This window comes from Misgurnus anguillicaudatus, chromosome 20, assembly GCF_027580225.2.
Source record: "Misgurnus anguillicaudatus chromosome 20, ASM2758022v2, whole genome shotgun sequence".
Lineage (NCBI taxonomy): Eukaryota > Metazoa > Chordata > Actinopteri > Cypriniformes > Cobitidae > Misgurnus > Misgurnus anguillicaudatus.
The window spans coordinates 37,673,491-37,689,911 of NC_073356.2; the positions used below are offsets into that span (position 1 = coordinate 37,673,491).

The 16,421-nt window shown below is 38.4% G+C and overlaps 1 protein-coding gene across 1 annotated transcript in view; it reads right to left on the reverse strand.

Moving 5' to 3' along the window:
• bop1 (BOP1 ribosomal biogenesis factor) overlaps nucleotides 1-16,421 on the reverse strand; it is a 77,483-nt gene that overhangs the window by 49,925 nt on the left and 11,137 nt on the right. The window lies entirely within an intron of this gene.

Genomic DNA, 16,421 nt, shown 5'->3' on the forward strand with positions numbered 1-16,421 from the left:
GTTCTGTCTGGTTTTCATCGAGACATAAGTGCATACGAGTTGAACCAGACGAATGAGCAGAGGTGGACGGCACAGGAAGCGTTCGTCCGTCCGTCAGACAGACTGCTCAGTGTGTCTGCACAAATGAGATACACAGCTTTTGTTTCTGGTGGAGTTGCATGATTTCGAAGGGAGGGGGGGCTGACATTGCCATATTTGGTTTTTTGTAATGTGAAAACACAGGTTGGTTTCGCCAGATTACTTGAAAAGCACTTTTTGAAAATAACCATTTGAGAATGACTTTGTAGGACACTGAGTCATTTTGACGTTGCATTGCGTTTCTCTGCGATGACTTGAAACTTAAAAATTATTGCACATCATTTTGTCATGCACACACAAAGCCTGCATTTTCTTAATATTTAGATTTGTAAACTGGGCAAATATTGTCTTTTCCTTACAAACATCAATAGAAAGCTGATTTATGAAAGCTCACCCTAAACATTTTCAGACCCAATGCACCATCATGTTCTGCGTCTGCACAAATTCATGAACGAAGAGCAGTGAGTGACCTCTTTTAAACATCTCTCTCTCTCTCGTGCGCACACAGACGGGTTGATATCCCGCTGAGTGTTACCCCTCTGTTCACCCGCTCTCTGTCATTCTGTCAACCCCTCATATCTCATCAGCTCACACCGTACAGCTCAGTATTGACACACGTGAACTCGGTTACCTGCTCAAACTCTCACATGGACCTTAGGTCAAGACACTACAGAAATGAAGGCTCTTACATTTGGCAATAATTAGCAATAATCACTCATTAAAAATATACTTTCTCATTTTAAAAATGAAATTTGTAACTTTTGTCTTGAAAGATAAAGTTCACCAAAAATGAAAGTTCTGTCATCATTTCATCATCCTGAATAGGCCTGAAGGGCTGTGAGATTAAGGAAAAATATTAAATTGCGATTTTTCTGCCAGAAATTGCGGTTGCAATTCGATTTGCAGTTACATTTTGTAGCGGATGCAATGTGCAATTCAAAATGAAGGGTTCATTATAGCTGCAGCTTTAACAAAAAGTTCAAATATATAAATGGGTGACTGAGTTTTACAGAAAAGATTTGGATGCATGTTTGTTTTTGTAAATGAAAAACTGGAATACTCAACTTCATATTTATCAAAATATTAAAGAGCACCTTTGGTCCGATTCACGTTTTTACACTTCCTTTGGTGTGTAAGTGTGTATTTTTACATGTTAACGATATGCAAAAGGTACAAACACCAAAGTAAACGATGATGCGAGTAATCGTCTCCAACGTTAATCTCTTTTCTTGGACTACAAAAAAACACGCAAATTGTAGGCAACAGTTTACTTCCTGGGCCTGTTGACGTGGACAAGACCGACACTATCATAATTCCTCCCGCTTTGACTCACAGCCTGTAAGTTAAAGGAATATTCCATTTTCTTAAAAGAAAAATCCAGATAATTTACTCACCACCATGTCATCCAAAATGTTGATGTCTTTCTTTGTTCAGTCAAGAAGAATTTATGTTTTTTGAAGAAAACATTGCAGAATTTTTCTCATTTTAATGGACTTTAATAGACACCAACAATTAACACTTAACTCAACACTTAACAGTTTTTTTCAACGGAGTTTCAAAGGACTATAAACAATCCCAAACGAGGCATAAGGGTCTTATCTGGCAAAACGATTGTCATTTTTGACAATAAAAATAACAAATATACACTTTTAAAGCACAACGTTTCGTCTATGTTAGCATTGCATTGTGAGCAAATCTTTCAAACATGGTAAGGAGCGTCACATGTCCTGCTGACGTCAGAGGTATTCAGGGCAATCAGAGACACTTTTCAAATCTGTGCGTTACAGGAAGAGAGTGAAATCTGGAGCTACAAAAATGCACGGTATGTAGAAAATAATGTGTTTCTTAACCATAAACCACGTGAACACGTTAAATTATACCAAATACACGAAATAACATTGTTTTAGCAATAAAATAGGTGCTCTTTAAATACATTTGGGATTTTTAAAATGAGTAGGAAATGCGTTCAATGTCATGTCATTTTTATTTAAGTGCGTCAAGTTTAAACGCATTGTCCATTTTGGTGATGCGCACGTGAAGTCTTGCGATGAAGAGTCAGGCGTGAATATTTAACAAGCATTGAGAGACACATACTGCGTGAGTGCATCAAGTTGGACAGACGGTCTTAAAACTTCGCTGCATATTTCTCATATCGCAACCTCTCGCGATTTGCCAATCGCAACATTTCACATCCCAATTGCGGTTTGATTTCGATTAATCGCCCAGCCCCAAGTAGGCCTGCATAACGATTAATCGTAACTAATCGTTTACAAAATAAAAAATGTTGTGTACATCATATATGTATGTAATAATTATGTATATATAAATACACAGACATGCATGAATATATTTATTTAAGTGTATATACAGTTTTATATAATTTAGCAAATGATTAGTCACGATTAATCGTTATGCAGATCTACCCTCAAGTTGTGTTAAACCTGTATACATTTCTTTGTTCTCCTAAACACAAATGAAGATATTTTGAAAACTGTTCAGATCTGGGGCACCACTGACTTAAATAGTAGTAACAAATTCTATTATGGAAGTGAATGGTGCCCCATATCTGCAAAAATGTAAATAACCATCACAATAGCCACCTTTTCCCTGGATTACAGCCCAGAATCACTCTCTTCATCAACTCATATTTTTGTTTTAAATTTTAAAGTACTTTAAGTGAACAAACACTTCAAAATCACACATAGGTATAAATATACTGGCTAAAAGATTTGTAGGATCAATCCGAAGTGAAGTTTGTCAAAACTTTTGTCTGGTAGGATACACAATACATACAGACCTTCTCTAACGTCAAGTCACAAATTGGACGCAACCATGAACCAAACCTAAAAAAAAAAAATTTTCCCCTCATTACCGGCCTAAACAATTTAAAAACAGCAGAGGCCAACGAGTAGAACAGACAGGAGAGTTCTTTCCACAAAAGACTGGATGTGGGGGTAATAATCTTGCCTCCCCCGGGTCTCCCGAGACCGTCTGGAGGATGACTAACAGATGACAGCTGCGCAGGCCAGCGTCCGACCGATTCGGTCCTGCTCAACATCAGGGATCCTCTCCCGTCCACCCTTCACCAGGGATCCTCTCCCGTCCACCCTTCACCTTGTGCCATGCTGTCGCTGGTAGCTGGTACCAAATCAGGAAGACAGAAGACAGAATCCAGAGGCGATTCGCTCACCTGACAGACCCGCAGCTCAGCCAACCACCCACTTTTTATTTCCAACCTCTTCTACAGCTGAAGGAAGCAAAGCCCATAAAAATAAATCCCGTCATTATTTCTAGAACAGCAAAACCGCAATTCTGCAAAAGAGGTCGATGAAAGGTCAAGTGCTCATTACTTGCGGCGAGGAAAAAGATGGCGGGCGGATGAGCAGCGCGTTACAGATCGGGCCGTGCACCGCGCCAGCCTGATAAATAATCTTTGCACACAGGCTTTAACCTTGGAGGATGCTTGTGGAAAGTTTGCGTTCTGGCAAAGCAGGTTTCAAATGGGTTTCCCACCTGTCCTCAAAGCATCCGGTACATCATTCAGAGAAAGTCATTATTTATTAAAAATTAAATGTCTAATGAGACCCTGAAGCTTTTCTCTACCATGCCTCTTATGGTCGTATAACAGAAGTGAACTTGACTTTTCCTATCTATCGTTCACTGAAACATCTCAATGTCCGGCCGTGTCCTCTTTCCGCCACCGACCGAGCATATTTTGGATTTAGATTTGAGAAATGACTCAGGAGTGGGTTGATGGACGGCAAGCGATCTGAGGTGGTAACGTGCCACATTTCTTTATCCTCGAGTTATTTTTCCACTGTCGTTTTCGAAAAACATGCAAACACGAATAACACAATGTGGAAAAAATGTCTCGGATGGTGGGGAGGCACAAGCGATGTTCCTAAACCTAGCGAGCTGCATACACAGGCAGGATTTTAAGATCCAACATGAAGTTTGTTTAAAATTCGCTTGTTTTGGCACTGCATATATCTTTGGTTAAAAAGACAATCCCAGATGAAAAACTAATTTAAGCAGGTTGTAGAAATCAAACTTTTTACTGTATTCTATTCAAACTATTTCAAAAGTATTGACACAAAAAAGTTTAGTGTAAATAGAGACTGCAGTACTTGGCAAAAGGCACATCAGATGCTTTACAAAAAATGTGTAAAACAAAATTGTGGAAAATGGGAAAAACCATCTCATGGTGATTTTTTTTAACAAATTTTACGTTTTTATACCATATGAAAGCTGGATTCAAGCCCTTTCTAAATCATTTTTTTTTGTTTCTTTCATAGCTTGTCAAAAACAAAGTTTTGGCTCATCGCTGTGATTTTCAGGAACTGAATTTTGAAAAAATCTGATTTAAAGAGAGACAATTATTACAAAGTAAAAAGTCATGTTACTGTGGTAAAAGACTTATTATAGTCACTACACATCTTATTAAAGATACAAAATGGTCACTTTGACCCTAAGGAACACACAGCACTTAAAAACATTTAAACATTATTTATATATTATCTGAACCGCATCTATTCACTTTCATTATATTTTACTGTTACTTTTAGTAAAGTTTTACTTTAATTATCATGGGCATAGTCTCTGAACTTTTATTCATCCCTTGTATGTTTAGATGGCACAACTATTTAACATTTAGAATAGCAAACACCAATAACAGCATGACTAGGGTACCTTCATCAGGACTCCTCCTCTTCAGTAAAGTCTCTATCATTGGATCCTGTTTCTCTGGATGTGAAATAGTCCATTATAACATCGTTTAAGGGACTGACGTCACCAGGATTGATTAGATTTATGCGATCATGTTTAGCAGCTAATTGTTTAAACTCGTTCTCATGTGCTCCGCGAAATTACATTTTTGTAACTTCGCGTGCCATAATCTACACAGGACTATGTGCATTAATACATCTCCAATCAACGTGTTATGTGGTTTATTTTAATAGTAGGGCTGGGGAAAAAAAAGATTTTTCGATAAATTGTTTTTTCCCCCCGTGGTTGATTCAACATCTATTCTCACAGGCCACGAATCGATTTTTCCCCAATTTTATTTCCGCAAAAATTGAATATAAGATTAACGTTAATCTAATTAATCTTCTCCACTAGATGTCACCCTTTTTTTTGCCTTGCGCGAAGTTACCAAGGAGCGAGAGGCAAGTCTGTCATTCATTCATTCAGTCTATATTCTTATATATTATAATATAATATTCTATATAATCTATATTCATTGAGTTAAATTGAGAATCGATTATAAAAATTAAGTCGAGAATCGGATACTATTTTATTAACGACGCAGTCTTTTCAGCATAATAAATCGCTTACACTAAACATGAATTTTGCCTAGATATTTTCCAGAGATGATAGACAAGATGTTATAGAATAGTAATTTAATAAAAACCCAAATTTGACAAAAACATTTTTTTTCTGAAAATGTTCCAACGCGACATCCGACAGGTTTTCACAGAATGCATCACATTATTTTTCTTATGAGTGTTGATAAGAAATATTGATATTTTCTTAAAAAAAGAAAAAAAATCAGCTTAAAGGTGCAGTGTGTAAATTTTAGCGCCATCTAGTGGTAAGGTTGCGAATTGAAACCACGGCTTAGTCCACTGCTCACCCCTCACTTTTAAAATACATAAAGAAGCTACGGTAGCCACCACCGGACAAACATTTCATCGTCGGAGACAACTTAGTAAAAAAAATTTGTCCGTTAAGGTCTTCTGTAGAAAAATGGCGGCACAAAATGGCGACATCCACGTTAGGGGACCCTCTGTGTGTGTAGATAAAAAAGTCTCGTTTTAAGGTAATAAACACATAACGGTTCATTATGAAAGGTCTTTATACACCACTGATAATATAGTTTTGTATATTATTTTGCATTTCTGTCAAAAGATCCTTTTAAAAATTACACACTGCACCTTTAAGTGAGATTTTGTATAATCAAGGAGTCCTACAAAAGTTGATAATCCCCAAACAGATCAGATCGGTCCGATTACATGAGAAGACAAAAAAGCTGAAATAATCAAAATCTGTAAGAAATCTGCAACATCTCCAAGATAGCAAATGTATCTAACAAACAGTTTTTAAGCAGGGTTCTCAACATTTTTTACTTGAAGGCCCTCCTATTGTCCCCAACAATACTTGAACCCCCTTCACAATTTATACTGAATCATATATAGAGCTTGGTTTAGCTTCTCGACCGATGTAAATAAGAAAACAAAAATGATGATTTGAGTTGTTTTAGCTTATTTTAATGCTTGTTGTGTCTTATTTTTTTACATTATTCTGAAGTCCGAAGCCCTTGGAAGTTTGTTAAGGTTTCCTAGTGCAGGGGGTTTCAGACTGGGGTCCAGAGACCCCCAGAACGTTACAAGGGGTCCCCAGAAACTTTTAAGAGAAAAAGGACAAAGCAAAAATGGAGAAAAGTCAACGTGTAGCCAATTATTTAAGTTTGTAAACAATTTGCTACCTTATCACTCTAACTATTTATCTAAAACAGTTTAAATGTTTCTTTATAAAAAAAAGATATTGATATACATTTTTAAAAAAGGGGTCCCTTGCTAAAGGTTCATCATATGTGGGTGAGTCCCTGCTATCAAAAAGTTTGAAAACCCCTGCCCTTGTGGACCCCAAACCCCTCAAACAGTGAAAAAGCAATTTTAGCACAAAGTGCAATAAAACTTTTTAAAGTGCTGAAGATTTCTGTTCTGTCTCTAATCTGAGGTTTCTGTGTGATCATATTGAACGCCTTGATCATAAACAAAAATCTCACTTGTTACAGTTTATGTGTAGAAATCTATATTGCCATTTCTAACACGCAAACTAAAGCAAAAGATATAAATTATAATCTTAAAACTTTTTGTTAGTTTTACTTTTGCACAGTTGTGTTGCATGCTAGCGTCTAGCTAATTTTGTGGTGTTATCCCACTCCAATTTTGAAGGTAAACGTTCGAAACATCTTCCAATGACTCCACATCTCCATTCCTGTCATCAGGGGCCCCCCCTCCACCCCAGGCCCCCGCTGGCAGTTGGTTTCAATCAGAGCCTTCTGGCAGGATGCATTCTGGCCCAACTGGGAGCTGTGCTGAAGACCGGATAAAAAGGAAGTCCTAAAAACTCTGGAACGACAGGTGGCTACTTTGGCTGCTCTCAAAAAAAAAAAACTTCCCCTTCTCCCGGCTTTCCAACAACGCCCACCCTCCCACCTCCACACACCTGCAAGAGTCTGCAGCCTGGGGTCCCGTTGGCTCTGTACAACCGGCACGCGATTTACCCGACGGCCTCCGCCCTCCGACCTCCCAGCCCCAGCCCGCTGGATCAACATTCCCCCCTGACTTAGAAAAACACATCCCAGCTTCTCCTTAAATAGACTATTAAAAAGAAATTTCCCGCTGACAGCGGCGTGTCAGGCCAAGATTCCACATAATTTACCAGCAATCTGTCAATTTTATCAGCCGATTGATTTCAGCCGAGCTGAAAGAAGACCTTTGTGTCTGAAGACAGGAACGGTTTGGAAATCACTTCATTCTATACAGACGAACAAACCTTCTCAATTCATGAAGACTTCTCTGGACCGTCGCCCAGACCGGTGCGGCGCGTTTGCTGATCGATAACATTTTTGGCTGTAACACAAAACACCAAGGCCAGAAACATAATCTAGACATACGTGCAATACAGACGTGAACGCTGTCTTACGTTACTGTATTAGTAACAAACCTCAGCCTTTAAGTTTATAATCAAACATCTATCTGAAATATTTTATACAAGCAGCTAGTTGACAGTTTAACCATCTTACTAACAGGAAACCATTGCTTAACCATGACAGTAGTAGTTAAGCATTTGCGATCAAGGGAAAGTGCACCAAAAGTTGTTACATTTCTTTGTTCAACTTAAAATATTTTGAAAAACAGATCTGGGGCACCATTCACTTCTATAGTATAATTTTTTTCTACTTTGGAAGCAATAGTGCCCCAGATATGCTACATCAATACAGGCAGAATTAAGATCTTTTCAATAGTTTCTCCCCTCTCAAAAATTCAAATAAGGACGCATTCACTCAATGGTTGGTTTTGAACAGGTTAGACGTTAACTTGACTACTTTCCAGGTGGAGAAATTACCGGCATGACTGTGATCTGGAAGGCATAGCGTGGGTGTGAGGTCTGTACGGGACCAATGGCTCCCGGTGGGATACAGCCCTTAAATCCCTCTTTACCTTTCTGCAGGGGTAACAGGACACCACCCACATTCACTTTAGTCTAATTTGATAAATCTGAAGAACGCTTCGATCCAGGAGAACAAAACCACTCTTTGTTTTTTAATAGCGCAGACGTTCCGTAAAATCAAGCCTGCGTCTGCCGAAGCACAAAACATATTAATCATTTTCTTCCCTGAAACATTCAACCTAATGGCTTGCCGAGGGAAAAGGCAAAAAGCACGTAACGTATATGAACAAGAGTCACGGGCGGTGCTTTTAATAAGACGAAAGAAGAGGAATAAGACCATGATGGCCAGAAACACAGTGTATGGTAAAAATGACATGAATTAATTTCTTGTCATTGTTTCATTGGCGAGGTTGTCAGTCACTCACATTCTGGCTAAGAAAGAATATTTTATGAGTTTAGGGTAAATGATAGAATAACCAAAATGTATTTTTTTTGTGGAAACTTTGTGAATGCATCTGCTTGCATATGTAATGTAAGTGAATGGTGACCGAGATTTTCACTCACTCAGATTCTGCCTAATCAAGAATATTTTCTGAGTTTAGGATTAATAACACATTTAAGTGAAGATTAACAAAAATGTAGTTTTTTTGTGGAAACTTTGTAAATGCATCTGTTTGCATATGTAATATAAGTGAATGGTGACCGAGATTGTCAGTCACTCACATTCTGCCTAAAAAAGAAAGTTTTATCCGTTTAGGATAAATGATGACACATTTAAATAAAGGACAACCAAAAATGTATTTTTTGTGGAAACTATGTAAAAGCATCTGTTTGCATATGTAATGTAAGTGAATGGTGACCGAGATTGTCCATCACTTATATTCTGCCTACGAAATAATATTTTAAGAGTTAAGGATAAATAACAAATTTAAGTAAAGGATAACACAAAAATATTTTTAGTGGAGACTGTGTGAATGCATTTTTTTGCATATATAATGTAAGTGAATGGTGACCGAGATTGTCAGTCACTCACATTCTGCCTAAGAAATAATATTTTATGAGTTTGGGATAAATTATAACATATTTAAATAAAGTATAACAAAAATAATTTTTTTAGTGGGAACTATGTGAATGCATCGATTTGCATATATAATGAAAGTGAATGGTGACTGAGGCTGTCCTCCACTTATATTCTGCATAAGAGAATATTTTATGGGTTAAGGATACATGATAACAAATTTAAGGATAAGAAAAAAATATATTTTTAGTGGAAACTGTGTGAATGCATCTTTTTGCATATACAGTATAATGTAAGTGAATGGTGACCGAGATTGTCAGTCACTCACATTCTGTCTAAGAAAGAATATTTTATGAGTTTAGGATAAATGATTAGGGCTGTCGCGGTAATGAAATTTGGCTGACGGTTAATTGTCTAATAAATTGTGCCGATTGTGACTATTAATTGACTGTTTTATTGCTTTGACGATTAATTGTCTGTTTTATTGCTTTGACATTTAATTTTCATAAATTTCATGAAATAATTTTCACACATTGTTGTGATTATTTAAAATAAATATTTTGCAAGGTTTATCTGGCAGTAAATATTAACACACATAACACATATTTAAAAGTAATCTGATAATGTCTCGATTATACAGGCGCTGCAGCTCCCCCTTGTGTTTTTTAAAGAGATGTGCAATCATTGCGGTGATCTGAAAATCTGATGAGGTCAAACAATCGCGATGAGACGATTATTTAATCAATGTGACACCCCTATAAATGATAAAAAATGTAAGTAAAGGATAATAATTTTAGTGGGAACTGTGAATGTAGCTGAAATGATAAAGCCTTGTGTTAGCCAAGCTTAGGTTACAGGGATTCAATTCCAATACTGATAAAAAATGGCTGAAATGCACTGTAAGTCGCTTTGGATAAAAGCGTCTGCCAAATGCATAGACGTAAAAAAATGTACTGTCCCTTTAACTCTGAGGTCCCCAAACTGAAAATGCTTCGTTGTAGGCAACATTTTTGCAAGGTGGGTTGGAAGAAAGTAATAAATCAGACGATCATGATCTTCATTCACAAGAGATATCGAGCTTTAATTTCACTCGGGCCCAACTTTTCGTTGTAAACGTTTGGACCACAGCACAGGTCAAAGGTGGAGAGTTCAGAGCTCAACTGCTGCTGGGCCGCCAAGGGTGAATGGACACGACCCTCTGGTTCCGCTTTCATAAATTGATGCGATTTTGCTCCCGCAACTGAGAGCCAGCGCCTTCCCATACGTCCGCTTGGAATGCAGAGGTCCGTAAAAGCAAACGCAGGCCAGAGAAGAGTGTTGAAGGCCACGATTAGCAGTTTTGAGCTTGGCGTTCGGAGGAAAGCAATGCTCGGCAAACGTATATTGTATATATTGCTTATGGTACGAATTCATCCAAGCAGAACATTTCTGTCTACAGCACTCGGAGATGAACGACTCAAATCGAAAATCTCTTCCTTCCAACATTTCAATGCCAATCAATGAAGGAAGTATAACTGTAAAGACAGAAAAATGATGAATACTAGCAGTGGTATAATAGGACGGTTGTTTTCCTTCCAGCTGAGAGACGCTGGGTCACAATCACGCTGTGCACTCCACAACTATAGATTCAATGATACCGCACAATGCTGTCAATCCTAGTAAAGATGGGATTGGGAAACAGGGTTTTTTCCTAAAAAAAGTTTTTTTCTATTTCAACTGCCATCAGATTGACCACAATCATTTGAGATCCATCTGGAACCCATCAGACGGCTCTTGGAAATGCCCCAATCACAAAATTAAACTTTGGGATTACCGAAATTTAGCGAGCAAAGCAAATAAAAGTTTCACCTCCAGAAGCGCGCACCGTTTCTCATTTTCGACAGATTTCATCATATTTCCGTGGAGTGGGTGGCACGGAGCGCCGAGGGGGAAGGCTGGATCGCGTCTTAACTCGGGAGAAATCTGGACACCTTGACCAGGTCGTGTTTGTTTTACTTTGCACAGGAAAGCAAACAGGGCTCTTTTCTTCAGACGGCGTGGGCCGAAATCTCGCTCGAATCTCGGGGTGGAAATGACAAAGCCAGCCATTACCTTCCTGAACGAGATCTGGCCACCTGAAGCAACTTACAGCTCGAAAACTCGACACCACAAAGCCTCCAGAATGTGTAATTATTCAGACTTCATTTGGCACCGGAGGAAATCACATTAACTAGACTCATCACATGCTAGTCCATGTCCCAGGTTTCGCTTTGTAAATTCAACCACATGTATGCAAATCCAAACCCGAGTACAACTAGCAATTGACATAAAACGGCTGGCATGCAACCGCTGAAGACTTTTTTTGAAGGTGCCCTGATTCAACGAGAGGATGTAAAGTTTCCTCCACACCTGATGGCTCTCTGTGGTTCACGGGACCTGAAACTGGAATCAGACTGTGGATGTAATTAACAGACGTGACCTTGATCCGCTAGCTGTCACCAGAGCTTTACATTACAGCACAAAAGACCACCATTTACTGAAACCTCCAAAGAGGAACCTTCATCCGTGGCTTACCGCATGCTAGAAATAACATTTCGGCTCTGCACCCTCCAGATACAGATCAGAAACAGCGCCCTCTATGGAAAATGTGGTTTTAAAACATGACAAAATTAAATAATTTTTATCTAACTTGTATATTACCCGATTGGGATTTTATTTAAAAAACTATATTTCAGGAGTGTGAGTTGTGAGAGACTGACTGATCACATTGATTTTAATTAATTATAGGCCATATGTATATTTAAAATAGCAACTATTGTCCGATTAACGATTTTACATTTCCTTTCGTGTGTAATGCTGCTTTCAGACCAGCCGCCATAGAGGCGTCAAGCGCGAGTGATTTTAATGTTAAGTCAATGTAAAGACGCGTTGACATGCGTCTGGAGGTCTCACGGCGCGAATGAGGCGTTTAGCGCGGTAGACGGGATTCTGTCTCATTTGCACGTCTAGCTCGCACGAATGGCACGAATTGAGCGTTGCAACAGGGAACGCGCAAGTTGAAAAATTTGAACTTTGGCGGAGTCAATCAATCAATCAGGAGTTTGCTCCAGTAGTGACATGATTACAGAAGCGAGCGGAGTCGCAGAAGCCCCTCCCATGATGTGAATTTCCACGTGAATGTCTCGATGACTAGAATTTCATGCACGGCTTTCACGCTCGAATGAAGCGAGTAAACTCAAAATGTTCAAGCGGCAAACTAGACGCGGTAGACACAAATTTGGCGGCTCAAACGCTGCTGGTGTGAACCCACTGTTGGTATGTATAAGTTCATGTTAACGATATGCAAAAATTACAAACCGCAAAGTAAACGATGATGCGAGTTATCGTCTCCAACGTAAATCTTTTTCTTGGACAATAAACACACTGATTGTAGGCAACAGTTTACTTCCTGGGATTGGTGATGTAGACAAAACCGACATTATCATAATTCCTCCCGCTTGGACTCGCAGCCTTTAAGTTAACTCCTGTTAGCATTGCATTGTAACCGAATCTTTCAAACATGGTAAGGAGCGTCACATTTCCTGCTAACGTCAGAGGTATTCAGACCAATCACAACATACAGATTAGCTGGCCAATATGGAGCTACAATAATGTACGGTATGTGGATAATAATGTGTTTTTTAACCATAAACCACGTAACCACATCGTATTATACCAAATACACAAAATAACATTGTTTTTTATCAATAAAATAGGTGCTTTTTAAAATAAGTCGCTTTGGATAAAAATGTCTGCCAAATACCTAAATGTAATAATTAATATATCTGGACATCATAAACTATTCACCATAAATCTTTTATCTTTAAGCTTCAATATTTTTCATGATTTAACATCATGTCTAGGGCTGTCACAATTATGAAATTTGGCTGACGGTTATTTGCCTGTTTATTGCTTTGACATTTAATTCTCATACATTTTTGTTTATGAAATAATTTTCACAGATTGTTGTGATTATTTAAATTAGATCTTTTGCAAGGTTTATCTGGCAGTAAATATTTATACACACAACACATTTTTCAAAGTAATCTAATACTGTCTCGTTTATACTGGCGCTGCAGCTCCCCCTTGTGTTTTTTAGAGAGATGTACAATCATTGCGGTGATCTGAAATCATCGCGATGAGGTCAAACAATTGCGATGAGGCGATTATTTAATCATTGTGACAGCCCTAATCATGTCTTTCGTGTTTTATGTGATCTAAAAGCACTTCCTGTTTTGTCATGACATCACAGCAATGAAGTTGTTAATCATTACATCAGACGAGAGCATGACGTCCCTCATCCATTTCAGATGTTTATCCAACAATCTTTTCATCAAACACTTTAAAGTAAGGTTGTATTTGTTAATATTAGTAAATGCATTAGCTAACAAGTTGATCAGCATTTATTCATCTTTGTTAATGTAAGTTGATGCATTCAATGTTAGTTCATTGTGCATTAACTAATGTTAACAGTTACAACGTTTCGTAAAAAAATCTATTATTAGTAATTGCTGAATAAATGCAGAAAAACGATTTTGTTCATTCTTTGTTAGCTAATTCATTAACTAATGTTAACAAGTGTTAATGTAATGGTTAAACATTCAACAACCAGCCCAGCTGACAATACAGGTCCATCAGGTCAATTCAGGCCACCAGGTAAGTTTCAACAATAACAAATGACCTATTTGTATATTCACTTCACCTGGACGCACGCACTAAACGCACACATCTCTCCTTTAAGGCTACTGTGTAGGGCTCAGAAAGGTCTCGGCGAGCAGTAGCTACTTGGCGGCAGGAAGCCGAATTTGCGGCCGGGAGCCAGAGCCCCTTTTCCCCTTAATTCCACAATGTGTCTTCATTCATCTCACGGAGCACATGGAAAAGCCATTGCAGGGGAAAAGCCCCTTCCTGCCGGCTCAGTCCCGGACAGACGCTGCGTTCTCCCATATTCCCCATTCGCTGCGCTAACAGGAAACAGCTCTTTATTACAAAGGGGGGACGTGAGGTTGAAAAACACGGGGATTTAGAAGTCTGGAGTTTTATTTGTAGACAACTTGTGTCGAGGGCTGCGATGGGACGGAGAGGCAACCCAATATGCCGTCCCCAGACGGGATGGGGAGGACGTTCGTTTATTGCAAAGGGGACCACCTGGTCGATGTGTAGAGATCAGACCAAGATCTTTTTCAAGATCGGCAAACCAATGAGATTCACACCAGGAAGATGAAATAATTATAAATCTGAAATGAACTACATTTATGCGAGATTAACCGAGTAGCCTACACTTTTGGCTGTAGGATGATCATTAAGTTGACTTGTAGTGTATTTATAACAGAAGCTACCCAAAGTGGACAGCTGTGCGTCAGGACGCCAAGAGTCAAACTGTTAAGCAACAAAACTCAACGCTGCAACGTTAAACATAAAACTGCTAAAAATGTGCATTTATGAAATACTGTCCCCCAGATACAGCCATCAAAACAACCAGTTTATAATACATTCAATAACACAATACAAGATAACGACTTGTCCTTTATTGGACTGATGAATGGTCCACAATATGATCAGGGACATTTATTAAGACAATAAACGAGCTCAATTCAGATCATTAAACTAGAGGAGCTTGCTGTCGTCTCCGTGGATGAAGAACGCTTGAAAAAAGTGACAATACTCGTCGGCCATGATGCAAAAAAAGTCGCTCTGGGATCGTGGATCGACCCAAGAACAATAACACTTCTGCAAAACATTCCTGGTCGGAAGCAGATGGCCAAGAGCTCCTCTGGATGGCTGTGTTTAGGTTGTACAGCCTGGCAAATCACCCAGACCGCATTGTGGGAAGGTTCAATGATTTTCAATGAAGCGTGTAAATTAAAGAGCTGAAGAGGAATTCTTTAATGGATCTTCATGTACATTTGAGATGTTATCATAGTGTGAGGTGCATCATAAAGTCCCCTCAACGAAACAAAGCAACGGAGACATTACAGAATTGTGGTAACGTCTGACGGACGTAAGGGAAAGTGTATCAAATACTGCGGTTTCCAGCGATGTTTTTCCCTTTACATGACACATTGCACAACTAACCATATTCCCATCTATGGAACAATGAAGCAATCGTGTTCATACAAATATGCTGAACAAGCCATTGGCTATATTTAGAGTCAGATTGATCTTACCAAACAGCACTGAACAGTTTCACTGATTAAAGTTTAGATCAGGTAAATGCAAAGTTTAAATTTAGTTTACTACTGTATATTAATCCTTTACATTTACCATAATTATTACTTTTCATGTGAACTTAATTGGGGGAATTTTGGAAATATTCCAAATTAGAAATTTATGCAGGGTACCTTAATTAACATCAAATTCAAGGACCTTTCAAGGACTTTCCAGGTCCAATACCCTCAAATTCAAGGATTAAATGTGGGGACACATTTCAAGTGAGAGTAAGGACCCGTGGGAACCCTAAGTAATTCGACTGTGATGTAAAATATCACAATACTTCAACATTTATTTTTTCTGACCCACAATTTCTTCTACAAAAATGCAGACATCTGGAAATTCAAACTTGCCTATGTAACCTGGTGGACGGCCGAAATTGTAAATCTTACGCATCCAAATAAAAGAGTTGAAAGTCAAATGTGCCTCAGAAACAAATGAAAGCATGCAAAGTGACATCGCAACACATGCAGGTGCACAAACACCCAGACACACGGATGACGTGTGGACTCGCTCAAGTGTAACAAGGATCTTAATACAAATTTGCATCGCTGTAAAAGATCATTCATTCACCCGAGAACGAGAAAAGATCATTTAACCAATAAAGAAAACACTTCAGCTTTACTTGATTTTCTAAACGGATATAAATGATATCATAAGCATAACAATTCAAGTTCAAAGATGAATGGAAAATTTAATTTTTTTTTATTTGCCAAGTTCCTTAAATAAAATCAGCACTTCAGAAGTTTCCCAAACCAGAAATTCACAAGGTCACTGTCACAATTTGCTTATATTTGATTAGTGACCTGTGAACTGTAAATATTTTCACCTCATGTAACCTGTCAGTATTACAGGTGTACTGCCATGGATTAATAAAAACAACATTTTCAATGTGGTCTCAAAGGAGACGGTTGTCCTG